Raw genomic sequence first — 25,710 nt, forward strand, 5'->3', positions numbered from 1 at the left:
GTCTCTGATCAGCACTATGGTCAGCCGGCGGTACCACTGGCTGCATTCTCTGGTTCCTTGGTGGGAAGGGAGAACCTGAAAAAGCCATGGAAAGTGGAGGGAAGGAGGAAGACGTCCCTTCCCACTGCTTGCAAAAGCGATCCAGTGGTTAATTCACAGCTAGGATTGCTTTTACGTAAAAGCTGACCTCCAGCTAAAAAAAAACAATACCAGCATGATGCCTATAGTATATTAAAAAGTAAGGGTCCCAACACTGAACCTTGGGTTACACCACTAACAACCCTAGATCATTCAGAGTATGAATCATTAACCAATACTCACTGAATATGATCTTTTAGCCAATTTTCTATCCATTTATATACTGATTTTTCCAAGCCTGTAGATATTACCTTACACACTAGCCATGTGTGGGGAACTGTGTCAAACGCTTTTGCAAAATCCAAGTATGCCATATCCACCGCCACCCCTCTGTCCAAGGTTTTGCTCACCCCCTCATAAAAAGAAATCAGATTTGTTTGAAAACTTCTGTCTTTTATGAATCCATGCTGTCTGTTGTTACATAGATGTTAAACTAACAGGTCTATAATTACTTGGTAAAGATTTTGATCCCCTTTTAAATATAGGCACTACATTGGCCTTACGCCAATCCAGTGGTACTATGCCAGTCATTAAAGAGTCCCTAAAATTTAGAAGCAATGACTTTGAAATGACAGAGCTCAATTTTTTAAGGACCCGTGGGTGTATGCCATCCAGTCCAGGTGCTTTATTCACCTTTATTCTGTCTAAATATTTCTGGGTTAAATGTGCTAATCTAACATTTGTGTGTAAAATGTAGTACATTTACTCACAGTGTGGTGTTCTCTTTTCTCTCCCTGGACCAACGGGAGCAGCTTTGCTGACATTGTGGTCATGTGAGTCAGTGGACACAACGGTCATGGGGGTGGGGGGGTTGGGTAATGCGCTGAGCACCCTCCTGTGTTAGTACAGCCAGAGCGACGTACCAGTATGTCGCTCTGCCTGTAGCCACCGCCCATCCACAGTACATTGGTGGTGGTTAATGTTAAATGCAGATATTCTCCCTTACCTAACATGCATGGGCAGGATAAAGCTGGATGAAAAATGCTCAGCAGCTATACAATATTTTCCAAAATAATCACGTTTTGCATGTATTCCCACCTGGGACATTTATAAATAATAATGTAATAATAATGATAATACGGTAATAACAATATTGCTTCTGACCAGATAACCTGTTCATTTAGAAAAAAAGATTAAAGTGAACACTAAGTGCTAGATGCAGAAAAGCATTCAGTGCCCATTCTTCTTTGGATTTCTGGTGTGTGACTGTGCCTTTTGTCATGAGAAAAATGCTGTATGAGGTTGCCATTGCTATTCTCTTTATGAGATCACAAGTTGCCTGGCGGTGCCCAACTTCAGTATTTCTGAGCCACCAACCTGGAACAAAAAAGCTGCAAATGAATGCTAGACTAGAGTAGTAATTCCTTACCACTGTGGCACCCCCCTGACCACCAGAAGCATGGTGGTACACTCAGAGACAGGATGGGCTAGATTTCACTTTAGGGTGTGGATTACTTAGGCAATAGTGGAATGTGAACAGATGCGTGCCAGTCACTTTGAGATACAAACGAAAAGGAGTTTATTGACTCCCACTCATAATTCATGGAAGAGAGGGGTAGGGAGTTCAGAACACCCGTTACTGGCCTGCAGACTCAATAAAACAAACAGAAGAGATACCAATACAGAAAAATCCTTTAAACTAATTGCAGCAATCTGTACTGTCTTAATAGCACCCATCTGCCTTAGCAACCAAATTGTTCCAATTGGCAGCAGCAGTAGCCTCAATGATTCCATCTTGATGTTTTCCCAGTTTTTCCACAAGTTCCTCATCAGGACCTCTAATATTTCATTTTGGATATCATCTGTTCATCTCCTGTCCTCAGCCAGGATCCCTGACCACAAAGCCATAAGCTCCAGCTCTCACTGGACAGGCAGGCTTCTTTTGCTCCAAGTACATATACTGTACAGGCCTCAGGCTTCAGACCTAGTCACTCATCTGCTTCTCACACACCCATCCCAGACATGAGCCTGGATGGAAGAAAGCAATCAACTGTCCCTCCCAAAAATGTATACTTTTCCCCAGCATGCACCAGTGGCCATAAACTTCCTACTGGTTGGCTAGAGGAAGTATGAATATTCATAAGTCAGTTTTATTGTAGTTTCTCATACTAAGACAAGAGCTACCAATGGCAGCTATTGGCAGAAGGGAGAAACCACAGCTCCACTGCTTTTAAGGAAAAAATCAAATGAACAAGTAGACTATATATCACCTAAGGTGTCTATAACCCAGCACAATTAAATTTAACTAGCAGGACAGGGTGCTACACCTCTATTTTTCTGTCACGTCAGTTATGCAGAAAATATTGAAGTCAAAGCATTATAGCCAGGTAACTAGTAGGATAGTAACAGGAACCTACATGTTTCTCAATTAACAGGTTTTCTTTAAGGAGAAATAAGGTGATCTCAAGGTAAGCTTGCTCATAATTGCTGCACATGTACCAGTGTTAATTTTATGAAAAGATACAACAGGAACATACTGTGTACCAGTGTTATTACTCTGAAAGAGTATAGTATGACAACACTTTGTACTGTTATTATTACAAGGACTACAGTAGCACCACCTGTTTTACCATTGTTGTTACCCTGAAAGAGTACATTAGAATAACATTTTGTATCAGTCTTATTACTTTGAAGGAGAACAATAGGACCACACTTTATACCTGTGTTATTGCTCTGAAAGAGTACAGTAGGACTACATTTTGGGTCTTCTTACTCTGAAGGAGAACAATGGGGCCACTCTTTGTACCAATGTTATTACTCTTAAGGAATGTAGTAGAACCACTCTTTTTATCAGTGTTTTTACTCTGGAGCAGTGCATTAGGACCACATTTTGTATCAATATTATTCTGAAGAAATACACGTTGTGCTAGTGCTATTACTATGAAGAAGTACCATACTTTCCACAAATGCTATTACTCTGAAGATATATAGCAGAACAACATTTTATATACATGTTATTATTTAATATAGGTACTTATATAGTAACGTCAATTTACGCAGCGCTTTAAACATATATTGTACTCTCACATCAGTCCCTAACCCTCAAGGAGTTTACAACCTAAGGTCCCTAACTCTCATTCATAGAGGTACATACTAGGGCCAAATTAGACAGGAGCCAATTAACCTACCAGCATGTCTTTGGAATGTGGGAAGAAACCGAAGTACCTGGAGGGAACCTATACAGGCACAGGGAGAACATTCTTACCATATATTACCCTAGAGGAGAACAGTAGAATTGTTTTGAAAGAGTGCAGTAGGACCACACTTTTTATCAGTGTTATTATTCTGAAGAAATACAATAGGACCACACTTTGTGCCAATGATATCACTATGCAGAAAAACAGTAAGACCATACTATGCACCAGTGCTATAACTCTGAAGAAGTATAGTGGAACTACAGTTGCAAGAAAAAGTATGTGAACCCCTTGGGATTACGTGGAGTTTTGCATGAATTGAGCATAAAATGTGCTCTGAACATCATCTAAGTCACAACAATAGAAGAACACAGTCTGCTGAACATAATACTACACAAACATTAGATGTTGCCATGGTTTCATTGCACATAACATGTAAACATTCACAGTGCAGGGAGGAAAAAGTATGTGAACCTTTGGACTTAATAACTGGTTGACCCTCCTTTGGAAGCAATAACCTCAACCAAACGTTTCCTGTAGTTGCAGATCAGACCTGCACAACGATCTGGAGTAATTTTGGACCACTCCTCTTCACAAAACTGTTTCAGTGTAGCAATATTCTTGGGATGTCTGGTGTGAATCACTCTCTTAAGGTCATGCCACAGCATTTCAATCGGGTTGAGGTCAGGACTCTGACTGGGCCACTCCAGAAGGCGTATTCTGTGCTGTTGAAGCCATTGTTTTGTTGAATTACTTGTATGCTTTGGGTCATTGTCCTGTTGCATCACCCATCCTCTGCGGAGCTTCAGTTGGCAGACAGATGGTCGTACGTTTTCCTGCAAAATGTCTTGATAAACTCTGGAATTCATTTTCCCATCAATGACAACAATCCGTCTAGGCCCTGAGGCAGCAAAGCAGCCCCAAACCATGATGCTCCCTCCGCCATGTTTTACAGTGGGGATGAGGTTTTGATGTTGGTGCGCTGTGCCTTTTTTTCTCCACACATAGTGTTGTGTGTTCTTCCCAAACAACTCAATCTTGGTTTCATCTGTCCACAGTATATTTTGCCAGTAGTGCTGTGGAACATCCAGGTGCTCTTTTGCAAACTTCAAACGTGCTGCAATATTCTTTTTGGACAGCAATGGCTTCCTCCGTGGTGTCCTCCCATGTACTCCATTCTTGTTTAATGTTTTCCTTATTGTAGATGTGTCAACAAAAATGTTAGCATGTGCCAGAGATTTCTGTAGGTCTTTAGCTGACACTCTGGGATTCTTCTTTACCTCATGCAGCATTCTGCGCTGTGCTCTTGCAGTCATTTTTACAGGAAGGCCACGCCTAGGGAGAGTAGCAACAGTGCTAAACTTTCTCCATTTGTAGACAGTCTGTCTTACCGTGGACACATGAACATCAAGGCTTTTGGAGATACTTTTGTAACCCTTTCCAGCTTCATGCAAGTCAACAATTCTTGATCGTAGGTCTTCTGAGAGCTCTTTTCTGCGAGGCATGGTTCACATCAGACAGTGCTTCTTGAAACCAGTAAACCCAAAACAGGTGTGTGTTTTTTAAGGGCAGGACAGCTGTCAGCAACACATCCAATATCAACACACTGATTGGAGTCAAGATTGGCTCACTCCTGGCTCCAATTAGCTCTGGGAGAAGTCATTAAGTTAGGGCCTCACATACTTTTTCCTCCCTGCACTGTGAATTTTTACATGGTATGTGCAATTAAACCATGGCAACATCTAATGTTTGTGTAGTATTATGTTCAGCAGACTGTGTTCTTCTATTGTTGTGACTTAGATGACGTTCGGAGCACATTTTATGCCCAATTCATGCAAAACTCCACGTAATCCCAAGGGGTTCACATACTTTTTTTTGCAACTGTACATTTTTATACAGGTGTTATTACCGTAGAGGAGAACAGTAGAAATATTTTGAAGAAGTGCAGTAGGACCACATTTTGCACCAGCATAGATATTCTGTTATACCAGTGTTATTACTCTGAAAGCGTACAGTAGATCCACTTTTTGTTCGAGTCTTAATACTCTAAAGGAGGGCAGTGGCACCACACGTTGTAACAGTGTTATTGCTCATTATATCATTATTGACACTCATTTGTACCAGTATAGGTACCATGAAAGAGTACAGTAGGACCACACTTTACATACATATCTTGCTGTGGCAAATGGCTTCCACATATACTGTCACATGTATGTAACATGGACCTCTGTTTCTATGATAGAAAAGTGCTATGATAACTCTTGTCTACTGAAGCTGCTCTTCTTCACTGTCTATTGGAGCTGCTTGTAATTTTCTGTTTGTGGTTTGTTATTTAGATACCCATGGGTTACATGAAAGTGGAGACAATTGGTATATCTGATTCCCATATAAACAGATGTAAATAACAGGACTGTCATTGGACCACTGCCTGAACTCTGACAGCCAGCTGGTGTTACCGGCCACTGGAGGTCACTGCGGGCTTTCAAGATACAAACGTAATTAATAGTTTGATGTGCACATTCATCCAAGCGGAATGTATGGGAAAGAAATAAAGTAGTCGCAAGTTTAATTGAACATCTGCCTCTGTCGACACTGTCAAACACTATATGAACCTACATTAGGAAGTTGTTATATAACCTAAACCCAGTGCAATGAAAAACAATCTTTTTGTTTGTTTGTAAAAAAGGACTAAGCTTACAGCTGAACACTACGTATGATCTTAAAGTGCTACTAAACCCAAGACTCTGCATTCACTACATCTGGTCTCCCACAGTGCACAGAGCATGGAAATGTAATTGTTTTAGTAAATATAAACTGCTAAAACCTTATCTCATCAGCAGTATATAGCAGTCTTGTGACTTCTATCATTGCCCAGCAGAGCACTGGTTAAAGCTTGTAGGAGGAGTTTCAATTTGGCTCAAGGAGGATGCAGGACCCCTGACCTCTGTCTGGACAGTGCTGATTGCCCCTGTGCTGATCACATGCACTCTTCCAAGCAATACACACTAAACTGAGCATGTGCAGAGTGACTCCACACAATATGTTTTAACAGGATATAAGAGAGGGACACTGGAAGAAGGGGAGGAGAAGACAGGATCAAACAGTGTTTTTACACAATGCAGAGGATTAACCCCTTAGGTTCCACAGTGAGTTAAACAAGCATGCTCTACTGCATATACAGACAGATTTTACTGTTTTAGGTTTAGTAACACTTTAATTGCATACCTACATTTGTAGAGCTTGGACTAATTTACGTATACATACAGTATCTCTCATACCTGAGGGACCACTGTGAAAGCTTACAATCATTGTAGTAGTTGGCACTACTACAGTGATTGTCATGATCTTCCAGGTACTGTACCAAGGAGCAACCTCACTGCACACCAATCACAGAGCTCTGCTGACTCAGCACTGCTGCCATTTGCAGGAGGACTTGTAATTTTTTTTAATCAAATCTTTTTTGTTAGATTTTTTTTCTAACAAATGATCGCAAATGCTTTAAAATGGCAACCAAAAGCTGAAAGACGTGGAAGAAAGCGAAAAACTACCATTCGAATGGAAGAATAGCCAAAATGGCAAGGACTCAGCCAACAATCAGCTCCAGGAAGATGAAAGAAGCTCTAAAGTTACCTGTGAGTACTGTTACAATTAGAAGATGCCTATGTGAAGCTATCTGCAAGAAGCCCCCGCAAAGTCCCACTGTTGAAAAAAAGACAAGTGCTGAAGAAGTTACAATTTGCCAAAGAGCACATTGACTGGCCTAAAGAGAAATGGCGCAACATTTTGTGGACTGATGAAAGTAAGATTGTTCTTTTTGGGTCTAGTGGCCGGAGACAGTTTGTCAGACGACCCCCAAACACTGAATTCAAGCCACAGTACACTGTGAAGACAGTGAAGCATGGTTGTGCACGCATCATGATATGGGGGTGTTTCTCATACTACGGTGTTGGGCCTATTTATCGCATACCAGGGATCATGGATCAGTTTGAATACATCAGAATACTTGTAGAGGTCATGCTGCCTTATGCTGAAGAGGAAATGCCCTTAAAATGGGTGTTCCAACAAGACAATGACCCCAAATACACCAGTAAACGTGCAACATCTTGGTTCCAGACCAACAAGATTGACATTATGGAGTGGCCAGCCCAATTACCGGATCTTAATCCAATAGAAAACTTGTGGGGTGACATCAAAAATGCAGTTTCTGAGACAAAACCCAGAAATAGAGAAGAACTGTGGAATGTAGTCCAATCATCCTGGGCTGGAATATCTGTTCACAGGTGCCAGAAGTTGGTTGACTCCATGCAACACAGATGTACAGCAGTTCTCAGAAACAGTGCTTATACAACTAAATATTAATTAAGTGATTCAAAGGAAAGCAAAATCTTCAAACATTTTTCAGTTTATATAGTGAATGTTTGAGTTTGTAAAGAATACAAACACTGCTATTTTTTTGAACAGTCTAATATTCACTTTTCTTCAATTTTTTTAGAGGAACAACACAAATTTTATATATTTTTCTTCATGTTTTGATTTGGAATAGAATGTGTAGTGTTCCCAATGCATTTGTGTGTATGGAAATAAAAGCTATTAGAAGGATTTTGAGCTTTATTCACTTTTTTCAACACACTGCTATTATTTTGAACATAACTGTATGAATGTAATGTACAGGAAATTGGAAAGGAAATTACCTTAAATAACCCTATCAATATTTACCTGCAGTTGATGCTGACCCAGACTCCATTTGAACTCTCCAGCCTAAAACAGCTAAGGTCAAACACATATGAGTCTACTGGATGGCCCATATTCACAGGTCTTCCTAACATTCTTTGTGCAGAAAGCAGCATATACTTAGCTGCTGTAAAGGCTACTAGGTGTTTTATCAGTACAGCATATTTCTCCATCTGAGAGTAGGTTTATTGCCCATAGGTAAGCCACAGATTATGCAAATATCTTTCCTTCCACCATGGGTGCAAGGTTACAAAATTACTTGATTCTCCATCAACACAGTCAGTGTTGAGGAGGGAATCTGCCCTGCAGCATTATTTTATTCTGCCAATGGAAAGCCTTCCCTGTCAGCAGAACACAATGATTACAGCTAATGGCCATACCCTCCGGCAGTGATCGTATGCAAAAAATCTGACAGGCTGGTTTTACTGAAGCCAGTCATGGATCAACTTCAGTACAATCAGCCTGCCCATAGATGGATCAAATTTTGGCCAGTCCCTACTAAACCAGGTGAGATTCAATCCATCTATGGCTTTGGAGCTCCAATGCAGCTAAGACATCACTGTGAAATGAATTCTGTGTACCTAAGATGCACTTACCAAGGTTTTTTTTTTTAATCCCTTGTGCCTTTTTAAGTAAAAAATAGGACATCTGGGGGTTGTAGTTCTGCAAAAACAGTTTATAATAGGATCATAGAGTACACAAAGTGTCACAATATAAACCAGCATTACGAATATTATTGCTACTACCACTCTTTTCTTTGCAGACTATCAAACCACATGCCCATAAAACAGAACAGAGTAGCTGTCTGAAAAATTAAAGCATATCTAAACACAAAAAAAACAAAATATAATACATTGCAGCTTGCCAATCCTTACATGTAGTGACTGCATTTTCCTTGATTTTTACTTGGTAAATCTGTGAATAACACAGTACCTGTCCCTTCATGTCTAGATTTTTTTTCTCCACTTTATCTTTGGGGGTAGCCATAGTTATCATACAACTTCAAACATGTCTGTATGTGGATTGATGGGACTAGTAATTTACACAATGAAGACAAGGTTCTTTGTGCTTTTTAAAGTTCACAGGTAGTTTCTGGCAAGATCGGGTATTTTCTGTACTTACTGAAAATGTTCTCATTCTGAAAAGTGAAAACAGCTACCATATCTGAGAACTAGTAAGCTGCAACATATTTGTAACACACTGCATTGTTACTGATTGCAGAGTGTAAATTAATCACAAGATGGCAGTGCAGTTTAGTTATTACAGACTTAAGCATAGCAAAGCAAAGCATTGTTGAACTTGAGTGCTGAAAGCAGGACTTCTGTACCCAGACAAGCTGAAAACAGTCTACATTTCCCACTAGAGCTTGCAAAGGGGTGGGATCCTATATAATCAAAAGCCTGGGAACTTCCTGGCGAGGATGGAGGGGAGACTGTGAGAGAGTGAGGATGTGTGTGAGAAGCTAATGCAGGACTCAGTGAGCTCAGGCCAGATCAAATCACAACAGAGAGACGGAAAGAGGAACTACAGATCGCTGGTATCGTTGACAAGCAGGAGAGTTGACCTTGCAGGCAGGTGGATTGTGGTATCATCATCGACATTGCTTCCTCTTCACAGGGATCAAGAGAACAAGGGGGCCCACTAGCTGAGAGACCATCCTTCACTCCGCTAAGGCTACAAACTGGGTGGAAGGGTTCCATAACCCAGACTATCACAAGTTACAAGTGAACTCTGTTGTTTTTAGTTGCTTCAGTTCAGTACACCTTTCAACACAGTATGCCACTTTGAGACACAGACTTCCTAGCCAATTCAGTACTGCAGTCTACTGTTTTAGTGTCTCCGCCATTGCTCTGAATGCAGGACTCTTGCTGCTACATGTGTGTTCTTGAAGGCAGGAATACTGTTAGCGTCTCATCTCAAACCTCTTCCAGCTGTAAAGGAACTTGCTTCATCAAGCTAATTCAGCTCCTATAGAAAATCAGTTCTACTAAAGTATACTTCCGCCCCTTTCTCAACTATAAAAAGTCTTGCATTCATCTTCTGTGTTAAAGGGACTCTCCCCTAGGTCTCTCAGTCTAGGGGGAGCTTCTCTTAATACTGTACCCTTTTCAGGAGATCCTGTCTCTATCCAGAAGGACTTCAATTTTTATGTGCACCAACTAGGGACCCATCAAGCATGCAGAAGAATATGTTCTATACTTGAGAGTGATGCTAGACAGGATGTTATTACATGTAAATTCATCTTGAGAGTTAAACCCTGTTTCTAGTCATTGAAAACCCATAAGTGAGTTAGCCTGACTTCTCTTTATATTCCATTTCCGCTTACTTTCGGAAAAAACATCTCAGTGCTGGAATTAATGTTTAAGCTCTGGTCCTGTGGGACAATTGGGTCTATTTAAAGTGGTACTGTGTATGTTCTTTTTGACTAAGTTGTCCAGAGTGATTATCTTTTGTGCACGCCTACCATTGTTTCTTTTGTGCTTGCATTACTTGTACTCTAATTTCAATACAATCAGAACATTGATTCACTGTAAACTGAGTGATTATTTTGTGTTTCACAGCCAGGCGGTTCTCCTGGTCAAGGTTATACGAGGGTGTAAGCAGGGGCTGTATTTTAAAACTGGCTCAGAGCTAACATGGGGACACAAAATACATAGATACTCCTAAGGGCGTAGCGCTACATGTTATTTGTGTTACTAGATACTGTATGCTTTAAGGTTAAAAGTTGATTCTCTACTGCTGTTCCCCTTTTCCTTTGCAACATGTATCAACAGCACTGGTACCTGGTAGTGTACCGACTGTGCTAACAATTCACTTACTACCTGTCCTAAAAGCCAAACTACAGATTAACCAAAAAATATTAAATAGTCAATGTCCTGAGCTAGTCAAAATAAAAAAGCAGCTTTCACTACAAAACTCACCCTATCTGCAGCACTGTCACCTGCAGACTCATTATTCTGTGATCTAGAGCCAGGCCTTACAACCATGGAGGAAGAAGAGGAGGAATGGGACCTGCAATCAAGACTCGTCCAACCCCAGAGGAAGAAAAGGAGGAAGGGGACGCTAACCCAAGGATTCAATGGAATTCCATGTCCCAAAGACTCATGAAGATATGCATATAAAAATGTAACAATTTAGAAAAGACTAATGGAAGTATTGTCCTCACTGATTCTGCCAAGTACTACAGAAAACAGGGACCCCTCTTTCTCTATGCAAAATATTTAAGGCAAACCACTATATAAAATGTTATTTTAGCCATCAGTACATATGAACTGTGCATTATAAGATGAAAAGTGCACTATGAATAATGCTGTTATTGAGGATCCTCCAGTAGGATATAATGAAAACGAATTTTATTGGTAGGCATGCATACTTACACATGTGGAAAGTAGCCACTGCTAAAAGCAAACCTATACTGGATATGGTATATTTTAAGCAAGCTCTGTGTTCTAAGGGTACAGCTCAGTATGCCTTTAATTTGTCTGTGATTTCCCTACAGAACACTGCCATAATTATTAGAATGCCTCAACTCTTTGAAGCTTGATATTTGTTTAAACTTGGACCCACCTACCACCTGATAGTGCCAGGTGACTTCTCTGCCTGGCTACCCTACTTTCTCTCCTCTGAAATACCCACTATCATTTTTGGTGACTTTAACATCCCTGTTAATGTTAACAGCCTGGCTACAGCTCAATGTATTCTCATATTTTGACCTAACACAATGGACACTCTCTTCCAAAACACCCCTCTAAACAGCAAAGAATTACTGGTAGAAACCTTCACCACTTTAACTCTTCCCTTCTCTATTCTGCTCATGACCACCTCTGTAACAAAATCTTTCCCCTTTCCTGTCCTAACGTGGCGACCTCTGTCTGCAACAGTTCACTTTCATCCTCACTGGACGCACTTGCTCCTCTAACTACACATAGAATGAAGCGTGACTGTTACAACCTTGGCAAGCTGACAACACCAAAAATCTCAAGAGATGTTGTCGTGCTCTTGAATGACTGTGGTGTAAAACCAAATCCCTGCAGGAGTTCACTCTATATAACTCTGCCCTCCTAAAATACAATACCTGCCTCCATGCTGCCACAAAAACCTACTTTTTTTTTCTCTCTTATTAATACCTTGTCATCCAATTCTCACCGACTCTTCGCTGCCTTTAACTCTCTGCTTAGTCCTCCACTCCCTTTACCCACTAACTCACTCACTTGCCAAGAGATTGCCAATCACTTCAAATACAAGATTGATACAAGATTGATGCAATACGTGAGGACATATTCACTGTCCAGATATATTGCGCACTTAATATACCTTGTGTAACAGCACAGTCAACACTTTCCTCTTTTGAAATGGCTATTACTGAAGAGGTCACCAAACTTTTCTTAGATGCCCACCTAACCAACTGTCCCCTGAATGCTTTTCCCTCGCAACTATTACTTCTATCCTATGCTCTCTCACTCACATCTTCAATCTCTCCCTATCTACTGGCACTTTTCCCTCCCTCCAAAGCATGCACAGATTACTCCCATACTTAAAAAGCCCTCACTCGACCCCACCAACCTGAACAACATAAGACTCATCTCGCTGCTCCCATTCACCTCAAAACTGTTAGTATGATTAGTCTACAATCGCCTGAGCTCCTACTTCACTGTAAACAACTTTCTTGACCCCTTACAGTCTGACTTTCGCACACAGCACTCCACAGAAACTGCCCTACTAAAACTCACTAACGATTTACTAACTGCTAAAACCAATGGCCACTACTCCATACCCTTGCTACTATATCTCTCTGCAGCCTTTGATACCTTTGACCACCTACTTCTTCTCAATATTCTCCACTGCCTTGGCCTCCAAGATTCTGCTCTATCCTGGTTCTTTTCCTACCTATCGCAGTGCTCGTTCAGTGCTACCTATAACTCTGTCTCCTCTTCTCTACTTAATCTTCCTGTAGGGGTCCCCCAAGGCTCTGTTCTTGGACCCCTTCTCTTCTCTATTTACACCTCCTCTCTTGGTCACCTGAAAACCTCCCACAGCTAGCAATGCCTCCTCTATGCCAAGGACACCCAAATCTATTTCTCTACTCCCCACCTCACTCCTTCAGTCTCCTTTTGCATTACCAACTTACTAACTGACATATCAGCATGGAAGTCGCACCATTTCCTTAAACTAAATCTCTCTTCAAAACCGAACTGATATATTACCCCCTTCTAATGTCCTCCTCCATGACTTTTCCATCAAGATCAATAATGCAACTATCAGTCCCTCCCCTCAAGCCAGGGTACTAGGTGTAATCCTGGACTCTGACCTATCCTTTAGGCCCCAAATCCAAACGTTATCAAAAGCTTGTAGACTTCGCCTCTGTAATAGCTCTAAAATTTGCCCCTATTTAACTAATAAAACTATCAAGCTACTCATCCACTCTCTTGTTATCTCTCGCCTCGACTATTGCAACTCCCTTCTCATAGGCCTACCTCTCCATAGGCTATCCCCTCTTCAGTCTATCATGCTGCTGCCAGAATCATCTGCCTTACCAACTGCTCAGTGTTTGTCACCCCTCTCTGCCAATCCCTCCACTGGCTTCTGATTGCCCAGCAAATTAAATTCAAAATATTAACAACAACATACAAAGCTATTCACAAGTCTGCCCCCAGCTAATTCACCAATCTTGTCTCCAAATATCATTCAAACCACCCTCTCTGCTCCTCTCTTGATCTCCCGCTCTCAAGCTTCCTTGTCTCCTCCCATGCTCATCTCCAGGACTTTTCCAGAGCCGCTCCCATCCTCTGGAACTCTCTACCTTAATCTGTCTGGCTATCCGCTACTCTGGCTGCCTTTAGAAAATCCCTGAAAACTCATATCTTCAGGAATGCCTATCAGGCCTCCAAATAAGCATTTATCACTTCCATTAGCTCATATCCCACAGTTAACCTTTTGTACTACTTGCCACACCCTATTAAATTGTAAGCTCTTATGAGCAGGGCCCTCTTAATCCTCTTGTTTTGTAATGTATTGTAACTGTACTGTTTCCCTTTCTATTGCAAAGCACTGAGCAAACTGTTGGTGCCATATAAATCTTGAATAATAATAATAATAATCATAATCATTACCTCTGCTTGATCTGCAATTGCCATGGTATTGCACATCGGCCTTTTTATAGCTTGAAAGTTCAGTTCAAAGATAACATAGGCTAGTAACTGTAACAGTTATCATTTAAGACATGCCTTGAATGTACCTGTTTTGGGAAACAGGTAAACCAGTGGGTTTACTTCAACTTTAATATTGCATTATGTGTATGAGCTAACAAGGAGCATTCTGATGAAAGGAGAAAGTCAAGTGACAGAAAAGAGATCAGTTTACTGCTTTTCTTTTTTACTGTCAAATCATAGGCTATGGAAAGGATAAGGTCTGGAAGTGTTAAGCAGCCCATAGATTATTCCTTTTTTTCCTTCAAAAAATGATCCCTTTGTGCTATTGTGTTCTGAGGGGGCACAGATCGTTTGGGAAAAACCCAACAGGCTGGTTGTACAGTCAATTGATAGATCAACTTATGTTCAACCAGCCATGGATCAAAATTAGGTCTTTCCCTGGTGAACCAGCTGAATTTAATTCTTGTATGGCCACCCTTACTTGACTGCAGCAAACAAAAATCAAATTGCCTGCTCTGTAAGACAGGGCTGTGCTATGTTGCAGATCTGTATAAATCTCAGAACTGACTGGACAGCAATGCAAATCCTTTGGCAGATTAAACAACTTTCTTATAGGAATTTGATCTGTATATTTAGGCCGCATGCACACAGGGTATTCGCCCAGCTCTTCCAAATGCCTTTAATCCTGGCAGCAGAATTTTGGCAGAAAAAAAATGCTTGACTCATGTAAACACTTGTAAACATGTCTAGATGCATTTACACACCTTTATGTGCATCAAGTGCTTAGGCATTAATTCATTTGATTGGCCAGAATAATACTTTATTCTGGCCATTAAAATGAATTAATATTCAAGCACTTGACACACCTAGTATTAACGTGCATTTAGATGCATTTCCAGGTTTCAAGCATTTCTTTCTGCCCAAATGCCACTGCTCCTGGATGCACTAGCAATGGGATTCTTTCTACCTCTAAATTCCCCTGCCTCTAAATACCTCTAAATGCCTATGTATGCATGGACACTGCTCCTGGATGCACTAGCAATGGGATTCTTTCTACCTCTAAATTCCCCTGCCTCTAAATACCTCTAAATGCCTCTAAATGCCTATGTATGCATGGACACATAGGCTCACATGGAGAGGTGTTTAGAGGCAGAAAAAAAATGCCATATGCCCCTAAAAGCAGTGTTTTTAATGCTCTGTGTGCATGAGGCCTTATACGTTTGCTTCAGGCTCAGCTTCAAATAATCTTGCATTGAACTGAAAAACTATGGGTACTCACACATTAAATGAATAGCACATAAAAAAAACACTGACCTTCCTTACTGCCATAAAGCCGGCAAACTGTCAAGGTGCCAGTGCCCTAATTCATGACATTTAAAGTTTATATGACTGACCTTATACATTTTTAATAAGTTGATTTTAAATTCAGTATTTCGTAATGGAATTGGATATTACATTTATCAAAAGTCAAGGCAATTGGATGTGATGCTTGTTTCCGTAAGCTTCTGGTACTTGGTACTATGTTGAAATGGCTGTTTTACTGCTTTGTTCTCCCCAGGCATTTGTATAGATGGCTATAAATGGCCTTAAAACACTCCATATTGGGCAGCTTGAAACAAATCAATGATCATTTTTACCATTGGAAGTGCTTGTTATTAGTATCAGATTTTTTAGAGAACAGAATGTCTACATAATGTGAAAAAGCTCTCCCTTTTCTCATCTTTTTGGAACTCACAAATGTCCCCCCAACCTTCAGGTCTGACTCAGTTGAAACCAAAAGGCTTGTCATTAAGGTATAATTACAGTCAAGTTTTTCTTAATTTTGGATAAAATAAAAAAATTCATACTTTTTTTAGCCTGTTGAGGTTCCGCACTTCATAAAGCAGGATATGGATGGAATTACATAATCTGATATGCAGCTGTCCACAAGAGACAGTACTTACAAATTTGTATATGAAACTTAATAGCCAAAAAAAAGGAACAGCAAACGTGGAAAAGAAAAAGTCAGGCCAAAAACTACTTTTCTGTAAACATTACAGTAATAATGATTAATATAAAAATTTAAAGCCCCACTCCAGGAATCAGAACGGTCCTCATTGTAGTGGGACTGCATATGCAGCCTAGTGCATTACGTACGCGATGGCTTTATTAGTATGAAAAGATCAGGTGTACTGTATACTCACAAACAACATCAGTAATAAGGCACATCAAACTCCACAATGTACATGAAACCATCTGATCTCCTAAATGAATCCCAAATGTGAGAAGACCTGCCCAAAGTCTGATGCATTTCGAGGGGAGATCCCCTCTGCCTCAGAGACAATTTTGAATGCTGCATAACTGGTCTTTAAATCATAACTGGATTTAGGTCACAGGGTACCCCCTTTGGGCCATCCCATCTGTGGGCAGGTACATAAAACGTGTAAAATCGTGTAAAAAACACACCTTATCTCAAACGCATACACGGTCCCATATCCTTAGACTTGTAAAGTCGACAACTTTTTATATACCTGCCTACGGATGTGAGGTGCCCAGTTGGGGGTACCATGTGACCTAATCCAGTTATGATTTAAAGACCAGTTGCAGTATCCAAAATTGGCTTTTAGTAAGAGGAGTTCTCCCCTTGAAATGTATCAGCCTTTTGGAAGGTCTTCTCGCATTTGGGATTCATTTAGAAGATCAGACAGTTTCATGTACATTGTTTGATGTGCCTTATTACTGATGTTGTTTGTGAGTATACATCTGATCTTCTAATACTAATAAAGACATCGTGAAGGCAATGCGCTAGGCTGGTGTGACCTTTGTTTTATTTTAGACCTCATTGTGAATGGCTCCCCCATACAGCCTGCAGCGTGATTGTGGGAACCGCAGGGGAAAAAAAAAAGACCATGCAGTTTCCCTGCAGTCATGTTTTCAAAAAGGTGCATGCACATTTTTATGTGGAAAAAGCAAGCACAGCAGCCCATTCAAATGAATGAGCTGATGTGCCTGAGCAAACACTGGTGGCATGGCCTGCAATAGTGTGAACCAAGCCTTAAGACTAGAGATGAGCGAAGAAATGAAAAATTCGATTCGACTGATTCGGCGAATTCGTGGACAATATTCGATTCGAGTCGAATAAATTCGCTGTGAATTTAACTTAAAAAAGGGTGTTTCTAGGCTTCAGAGAGACTTAATATTAGTGCAGAACACTGTACCTTTAATTTAAATGCCCTTGGAGTCTGCTGGGGAAGAGAAATAATACTGTCAGTCAGTATGACATGCAGATGAGTGCCGTCGATCTTAGAATCACCGCACACTTCACTCATTTGGGCAGTCACGGGGCCAAAACCAGAGTGTGGAGCCACAGTGTGGCGGTGGAGGCAGCAGCAATGGGAGGCCATACAGCACCCTATGACAAAAATGGAAACCACCAGCAGTGTGAGGAGACCTGAAAGTGGCACATGGCAGAGTGTGGCGATAGAGACAGCAGCAATGGGAGGCCGTACAGGGACCCATGACACACTCTGGACCTGGCAGCAGCATGAGGAGGCGGTACAGGGGCCCATGACAGATTACGGGCCTGGCAGCAGCATGAGGAGTCGGTACAGGGGCCCATGGCAGATTACGGGCCTGGCAGCAGCAATGGGAGGCCGTACAGGGACCCATGACACACTCTGGACCTGGCAGCAGCATGGGGAGGCGGTACAGGGGCCCATGACAGATTACGGGCCTGGCAGCAGCATGAGGAGTCGGTACGGGGGCCCATGACACACTCTGGACCTGGCAGCAGCATGAGGAGGCGGTACAGGGGCGCATGACAGATTACGAGCCTGGCAGCAGCAACTTGGACAGGAGGACGTTCAGCTTCTGCACCGTCGGGTGCGTGCTCGCAAACTGTTGTCTCTTGGAAACGGATTCCAAGAAAGACTGCTGACGGAATCCGTGAAGAGGAGTAGCAGGAGAAGGAGCATCTGAACGAGCGGAATATGCCAACAAGCGACAACAGTGGCCCATGACAGATTACGGGCCTGGCAGCAGCATGAGGAGTCGGTACGGGGGCCCATGGCAGATTACGGGCCTGGCAGCAGCTATGGGAGGCCCGTAATCTGCCAGCACCCTATGACAAAAAATGGAACCCACCAGCAGTGTGAGGAGACCTGAAAGTGGCACATGGCAGAGTGTGGCGATGGAGACAGCAGCAATGGGAGGCCGTACAGGGACCCATGAGAGACTCTGGACCTGGCAGCAGCATGAGGAGGCGGTATAGGGGCCCATGGCAGATTAGGGGCCTGGCAGCAGCTATGGGAGGCCCGTAATCTGCCAGCACCCTATGACAAAAAATGGAACACACCAGCAGTGTGAGGAGACCTGAAAGTGGCACATGGCAGAGTGTGGCGATGGAGGCAGCAGCAATGGGAGGCCGTACAGGGACCCATGAGAGACTCTGGACTTGGCAGCAGCATGAGGAGGCGGTATAGGGGCCCATGGCAGATTAGGGGCCTGGCAGCAGCTATGGGAGGCCCGTAATCTGCCAGCACCCTATGACAAAAAATGGAACACACCAGCAGTGTGAGGAGACCTGAAAGTGGCACATGTTTGGGGCATGATTCATGGCGGATTTAGTCAGTTGTGTCAGGAACTGGTGGTTTGAAATCCAGACTAATCCACGCCTGATTCATTTTCACAAACGTGAGTCTCTCCACACTTTGGGTGGACAGTCGTGTCCTCCGCGGAGTTGCAATACCTCCTGCCGCACTAAACACGCGCTCCGATGCCACGCTACTGGCCGGGCATGACAGCCTTTCAAGGGCAAATTCAGCTAGTTGGGGCCAAAGGTCAAGTTTCGTTGCCCAGTAGTCAAGGGGATTGTCTACCTCGGTTGGCAGGGTGCTGTCCAAGTAGGCCTAAGCCTGTTGTTTGAGGTCCTGCTCCAGGTCCACCTGATGCTGCTGCTGCTGCTGCGGCTGGTTAGTAGTTTCCTCACTGCGCTGGTGAAGAAAGCTACTCATCATCGACTGCAGACTGAGGCAGCCGCTGCTGGTGGAGCTGCCACTGCTCCTACCACCCCACCCCTCCCCTGCTGCCATGGCAGCGGAACACGAGCGCACAGGGCCCACAGTGTCTGAGGATGGACGTTGGCGCAGACAGGCAGAGACCAGCTGACTACATAGGTGTTTTTTATAGTACGTTATTTTGGCCTCCCTCTCAGCAGGTGTGAAAAAGGCCACCATTTTTGAACGGTAGCGAGGGTCCAACAAGGTGGACAGCCAAAAGTCATCCCTCTGTCTGATGGTTATTATTCGGCTGTCGCTACGCAAGCAAGCGAGCATGCTATGGGCCATTTGTGCCAAGGAATGCGAGGGACTCCCTGCCTCCATCTCCACAGCATACTGCCACGGTGCGTCTGGGTCCTCTGTCTCCTCTTCCTCCTCCTCTACCAGATGCTCCTGCTCCTCCACTCCTGTCCGCTGAGTGGAAAAACCACCCATTTCACTCAATAATTCCTGAGCACCAATGTCCTCCTCTACCTCCTCCTCTTCTTCCAGTCCTGCCCCCACAGGGGCCATGTGGCGTTGAGATCTGTGCGCCACGTCTACCGCACCCTGACCAGCCATTGTTAACAGCATTTGTTCCAGGACGTGCAACAGAGGAATGACGTCGTTCATCCCATAGTCCTGCCGACTCACGAATAGCGTGGCCTCCTCAAAGGGCCTGAGCAAGCGCAGGTGTCACGCATGAGCTGCCAATGGCTGACATCTAAGTTACACAGGGAGTACCTTTATCTGCTTTTAACATCAGGAAATCTGTGATGGCCTTTTGCTGTTCGTAAAGGCGGTCTAACATATGTAGGGTTGAATTCCACGTTGTTGCAACGTCACAGCATGAGGAGTCGGTATAGGGGCCCATGGCAGATTAGGGGCCTGGCAGCAGTTATGGGAGGCCCATAATCTGCCAGCACCCTATGACAAAAAATGGAACACACCAGCAGTGTGAGGAGACCTGAAAGTGGCACATGGCAGAGTGTGGCGATGGAGACAGCAGCAATGGGAGGCCGTACAGGGACCCATGAGAGACTCTGGACCTGGCAGCAGCATGAGGAGGCGGTATATAGGGGCCTACGGCAGATTAGGGGCCTGGCAGCAGCTATAGGAGGCCCGTAATCTGCCAGCACCCTATGTCAAAAAATTCAACACACCAGCAGTGTGTGAGGAGACCTGAAAGTGGCACATGGCAGAGTGTGGCGATGGAGACAGCAGCAATGGGAGGCCGTACAGGGACCCATGACAGACTCTGGACTTGGCAGCAGCATGAGGAGGCGGTATATAGGGGCTTATGGCAGATTAGGGGCCTGGCAGCAGCTATAGGAGGCCCGTAATCTGCCAGCACCCTATGTCAAAAAATTCAACACACCAGCAGTGTGAGGAGACCTGAAAGTGGCACATGGCAGAGTGTGGCGATGGAGACAGCAGCAATGGGAGGCCGTACAGGGACCCATGACAGACTCTGAACTTGGCAGCAGCATGAGGAGGCGGTATATAGGGGCCCATGGCAGATTAGGGGCCTGGCAGCAGCTATAGGAGGCCCGTAATCTGCCTGCACCCTATGTCAAAAAATTTAACACACCAGCAGTGTGAAGAGACCTGAAAGTGGCACATGGCAGCAGAGTGTGGCGATGGAGACAGCAGCAATGGGAGGCCGTACAGGGACCATGACAGACTCTGGACTTGGCAGCAGCATGAGGAGGCGGTATATAGGGGCCCATGGCAGATTAGGGGCCTGGCAGCAGCTATGTGAGGCCCGTAATCTGCCTGCACCCTATGTCAAAAAATTCAACACACCAGCAGTGTGAGGAGACCTGAAAGTGGCACATGGCAGAGTGTGGCGATGGAGACAGCAGCAATGGGAGGCCGTACAGGGACCCATGACAGACTCTGAACTTGGCAGCAGCATGAGGAGGCGGTATATAGGGGCCCATGGCAGATTAGGGGCCTGGCAGCAGCTATAGGAGGCCCGTAATCTGCCAGCACCCTATGTCAAAAAATTTAACACACCAGCAGTGTGAAGAGACCTGAAAGTGGCACATGGCAGCAGAGTGTGGCGATGGAGACAGCAGCAATGGGAGGCCGTACAGGGACCCATGAGAGACTCTAGACTTGGCAGCAGCATGAGGAGGCGGTATATAGGGGCCCATGGCAGATTAGGGGCCTGGCAGCAGCTATGTGAGGCCCGTAATCTGCCTGCACCCTATGTCAAAAAATTAAACACACCAGCAGTGTGAAGAGACCTGAAAGTGGCACATGGCATGAGAGACTCTGGACCTGGCAGCAGCAGGAGGAGGCGGTATAGGGGCCCATGGCTGATTAGGGGCCTGGCAGCAGCTATGTGAGGCCCGTTATCTTGCAGCACCCTATGTCAAAAAATTTAACACACCAGCAGTGTGAAGAGACCTGAAAGTGGCACATGGCAGCAGAGTGTGGCGATGGAGACAGCAGCAATGGGAGGCCGTACAGGGACCCATGAGAGACTCTAGACTTGGCAGCAGCATGAGGAGGCGGTATATAGGGGCCCATGGCAGATTAGGGGCCTGGCAGCAGCTATGTGAGGCCCGTAATCTGCCTGCACCCTATGTCAAAAAATTTAACACACCAGCAGTGTGAAGAGACCTGAAAGTGGCACATGGCAGCAGAGTGTGGCGATGGAGACAGCAGCAATGGGAGGCCGTACAGGGACCATGACAGACTCTGGACTTGGCAGCAGCATGAGGAGGCGGTATATAGGGGCCCATGGCAGATTAGGGGCCTGGCAGCAGCTATGTGAGGCCCGTAATCTGCCTGCACCCTATGTCAAAAAATTTAACACACCAGCAGTGTGAAGAGACCTGAAAGTGGCACATGGCAGCAGAGTGTGGCGATGGAGACAGCAGCAATGGGAGGCCGTACAGGGACCCATGAGAGACTCTAGACTTGGCAGCAGCATGAGGAGGCGGTATATAGGGGCCCATGGCAGATTAGGGGCCTGGCAGCAGCTATGTGAGGCCCGTAATCTGCCTGCACCCTATGTCAAAAAATTTAACACACCAGCAGTGTGAAGAGACCTGAAAGTGGCACATGGCAGCAGAGTGTGGCGATGGAGACAGCAGCAATGGGAGGCCGTACAGGGACCCATGAGAGACTCTAGACTTGGCAGCAGCATGAGGAGGCGGTATATAGGGGCCCATGGCAGATTAGGGGCCTGGCAGCAGCTATGTGAGGCCCGTAATCTGCCTGCACCCTATGTCAAAAAATTTAACACACCAGCAGTGTGAAGAGACCTGAAAGTGGCACATGGCAGCAGAGTGTGGCGATGGAGACAGCAGCAATGGGAGGCCGTACAGGGACCATGACAGACTCTGGACTTGGCAGCAGCATGAGGAGGCGGTATATAGGGGCCCATGGCAGATTAGGGGCCTGGCAGCAGCTATGTGAGGCCCGTAATCTGCCTGCACCCTATGTCAAAAAATTTAACACACCAGCAGTGTGAAGAGACCTGAAAGTGGCACATGGCAGCAGAGTGTGGCGATGGAGACAGCAGCAATGGGAGGCCGTACAGGGACCCATGAGAGACTCTAGACTTGGCAGCAGCATGAGGAGGCGGTATATAGGGGCCCATGGCAGATTAGGGGCCTGGCAGCAGCTATGTGAGGCCCGTAATCTGCCTGCACCCTATGTCAAAAAATTTAACACACCAGCAGTGTGAAGAGACCTGAAAGTGGCACATGGCAGCAGAGTGTGGCGATGGAGACAGCAGCAATGGGAGGCCGTACAGGGACCCATGAGAGACTCTAGACTTGGCAGCAGCATGAGGAGGCGGTATATAGGGGCCCATGGCAGATTAGGGGCCTGGCAGCAGCTATGTGAGGCCCGTAATCTGCCTGCACCCTATGTCAAAAAATTTAACACACCAGCAGTGTGAAGAGACCTGAAAGTGGCACATGGCAGCAGAGTGTGGCGATGGAGACAGCAGCAATGGGAGGCCGTACAGGGACCATGACAGACTCTGGACTTGGCAGCAGCATGAGGAGGCGGTATATAGGGGCCCATGGCAGATTAGGGGCCTGGCAGCAGCTATGTGAGGCCCGTAATCTGCCTGCACCCTATGTCAAAAAATTTAACACACCAGCAGTGTGAAGAGACCTGAAAGTGGCACATGGCAGCAGAGTGTGGCGATGGAGACAGCAGCAATGGGAGGCCGTACAGGGACCATGACAGACTCTGGACTTGGCAGCAGCATGAGGAGGCGGTATATAGGGGCCCATGGCAGATTAGGGGCCTGGCAGCAGCTATGTGAGGCCCGTAATCTGCCTGCACCCTATGTCAAAAAATTTAACACACCAGCAGTGTGAAGAGACCTGAAAGTGGCACATGGCAGCAGAGTGTGGCGATGGAGACAGCAGCAATGGGAGGCCGTACAGGGACCCATGAGAGACTCTAGACTTGGCAGCAGCATGAGGAGGCGGTATATAGGGGCCCATGGCAGATTAGGGGCCTGGCAGCAGCTATGTGAGGCCCGTAATCTGCCTGCACCCTATGTCAAAAAATTTAACACACCAGCAGTGTGAAGAGACCTGAAAGTGGCACATGGCAGCAGAGTGTGGCGATGGAGACAGCAGCAATGGGAGGCCGTACAGGGACCATGACAGACTCTGGACTTGGCAGCAGCATGAGGAGGCGGTATATAGGGGCCCATGGCAGATTAGGGGCCTGGCAGCAGCTATGTGAGGCCCGTAATCTGCCTGCACCCTATGTCAAAAAATTTAACACACCAGCAGTGTGAAGAGACCTGAAAGTGGCACATGGCAGCAGAGTGTGGCGATGGAGACAGCAGCAATGGGAGGCCGTACAGGGACCCATGAGAGACTCTGGACCTGGCAGCAGCAGGAGGAGGTGGTATATAGGGGCCCATGGCAGATTAGGGGCCTGGCAGCAGCTATGTGAGGCCCGTAATCTGCCTGCACCCTATGTCAAAAAATTTAACACACCAGCAGTGTGAAGAGACCTGAAAGTGGCACATGGCAGCAGAGTGTGGCGATGGAGACAGCAGCAATGGGAGGCCGTACAGGGACCCATGAGAGACTCTGGACCTGGCAGCAGCAGGAGGAGGTGGTATATAGGGGCCCATGGCAGATTAGGGGCCTGGCAGCAGCTATGTGAGGCCCGTAATCTGCCTGCACCCTATGTCAAAAAATTTAACACACCAGCAGTGTGAAGAGACCTGAAAGTGGCACATGGCAGCAGAGTGTGGCGATGGAGACAGCAGCAATGGGAGGCCGTACAGGGACCCATGAGAGACTCTGGACTTGGCAGCAGCATGAGGAGGCGGTATATAGGGGCCCATGGCAGATTAGGGGCCTGGCAGCAGCTATGTGAGGCCCGTTATCTTGCAGCACCCTATGTCAAAAAATTTAACACACCAGCAGTGTGAAGAGACCTGAAAGTGGCACATGGCAGCAGAGTGTGGCGATGGAGACAGCAGCAATGGGAGGCCGTACAGGGACCCATGAGAGACTCTGGACCTGGCAGCAGCAGGAGGAGGTGGTATATAGGGGCCTATGGCAGATTAGGGGCCTGGCAGCAGCTATAGGAGGCCCGTAATCTGCCAGCACCCTATGTCAAAAAATTCAACACACCAGCAGTGTGTGAGGAGACCTGAAAGTGGCACATGTTTGAGGCATGATTCATGGCGGATTTAGTCAGTTGTGTCAGGAACTGGTGGTTTGAAATCCAGACTAATCCACGCCTGATTCATTTTCACAAACGTGAGTCTCTCCACACTTTGGGTGGACAGTCGTGTCCTCCGCGGAGTTACAATACCTCCTGCCGCACTAAACACGCGCTCCGATGCCACGCTACTGGCCGGGCATGACAGCCTTTCAAGGGCAAATTCAGCTAGTTGGGGCCAAAGGTCAAGTTTCGTTGCCCAGTAGTCAAGGGGATTGTCTACCTCGGTTGGCAGGGTGCTGTCCAAGTAGGCCCAAGCCTGTTGTTTGAGCTCCTGCTCCAGGTCCACCTGATGCTGCTGCTGCTGCTGCGGCTGGTTAGTAGTTTCCTCACTGCGCTGGTGAAGAAAGCTACTCATCATCGACTGCAGACTGAGGCAGCCGCTGCTGGTGGAGCTGCCACTGCTCCTACCACCCCACCCCTCCCCTGCTGCCATGCCAGCGGAACGCGAGCGCACAGGGCCCACAGTGTCTGAGGATGGACGATGGCGCACAAAGGCAGAGACCAACTGACTACATAGGTGGTTTTTATAGTACGTAATTTTGGCCTCCCTCTCAGCAGGTGTGAAAAAGGCCACCATTTTGGACCGGTAGCGAGGGTCCAACAAGGTGGACAGCCAAAAGTCATCCCTCTGTCTGATGGTTATTATTCGGCTGTCGCTACGCAAGCAACCGAGCATGCTATGGGCCATTTGTGCCAAGGAATGCGAGGGACTCCCTGCCTCCATCTCCACAGCATACTGCCACGGTGCGTCTGGGTCCTCTGTCTCCTCCTCCTCCTCCTCTACCAGATGCTCCTGCTCCTCCACTCCTGTCCGCT

General features: G+C 45.5%; 1 long non-coding RNA gene across 2 annotated transcripts in view; it reads left to right on the forward strand.

Annotated features, from left to right (window-relative positions):
* Nucleotides 1–7,762, forward strand: part of LOC149455300 (uncharacterized) — a 30,223-nt gene extending 22,461 nt beyond the window's left edge. For both annotated transcript variants that reach the window (XR_016314091.1, XR_016314093.1), the window contains one exon: nucleotides 5,609–7,762. This is a non-coding gene — a long non-coding RNA (uncharacterized LOC149455300). The remainder of the gene's footprint in view (nucleotides 1–5,608) is intronic.
* The last annotated feature ends 17,948 nt before the right edge of the window (nucleotides 7,763–25,710 follow it).

The sequence above is a fragment of the Staurois parvus genome, unplaced genomic scaffold (genome assembly GCF_062004578.1).
Source record: "Staurois parvus isolate SC_StPar_1 unplaced genomic scaffold, SC_StPar_1.0 ptg000401l, whole genome shotgun sequence".
NCBI lineage: Eukaryota > Metazoa > Chordata > Amphibia > Anura > Ranidae > Staurois > Staurois parvus.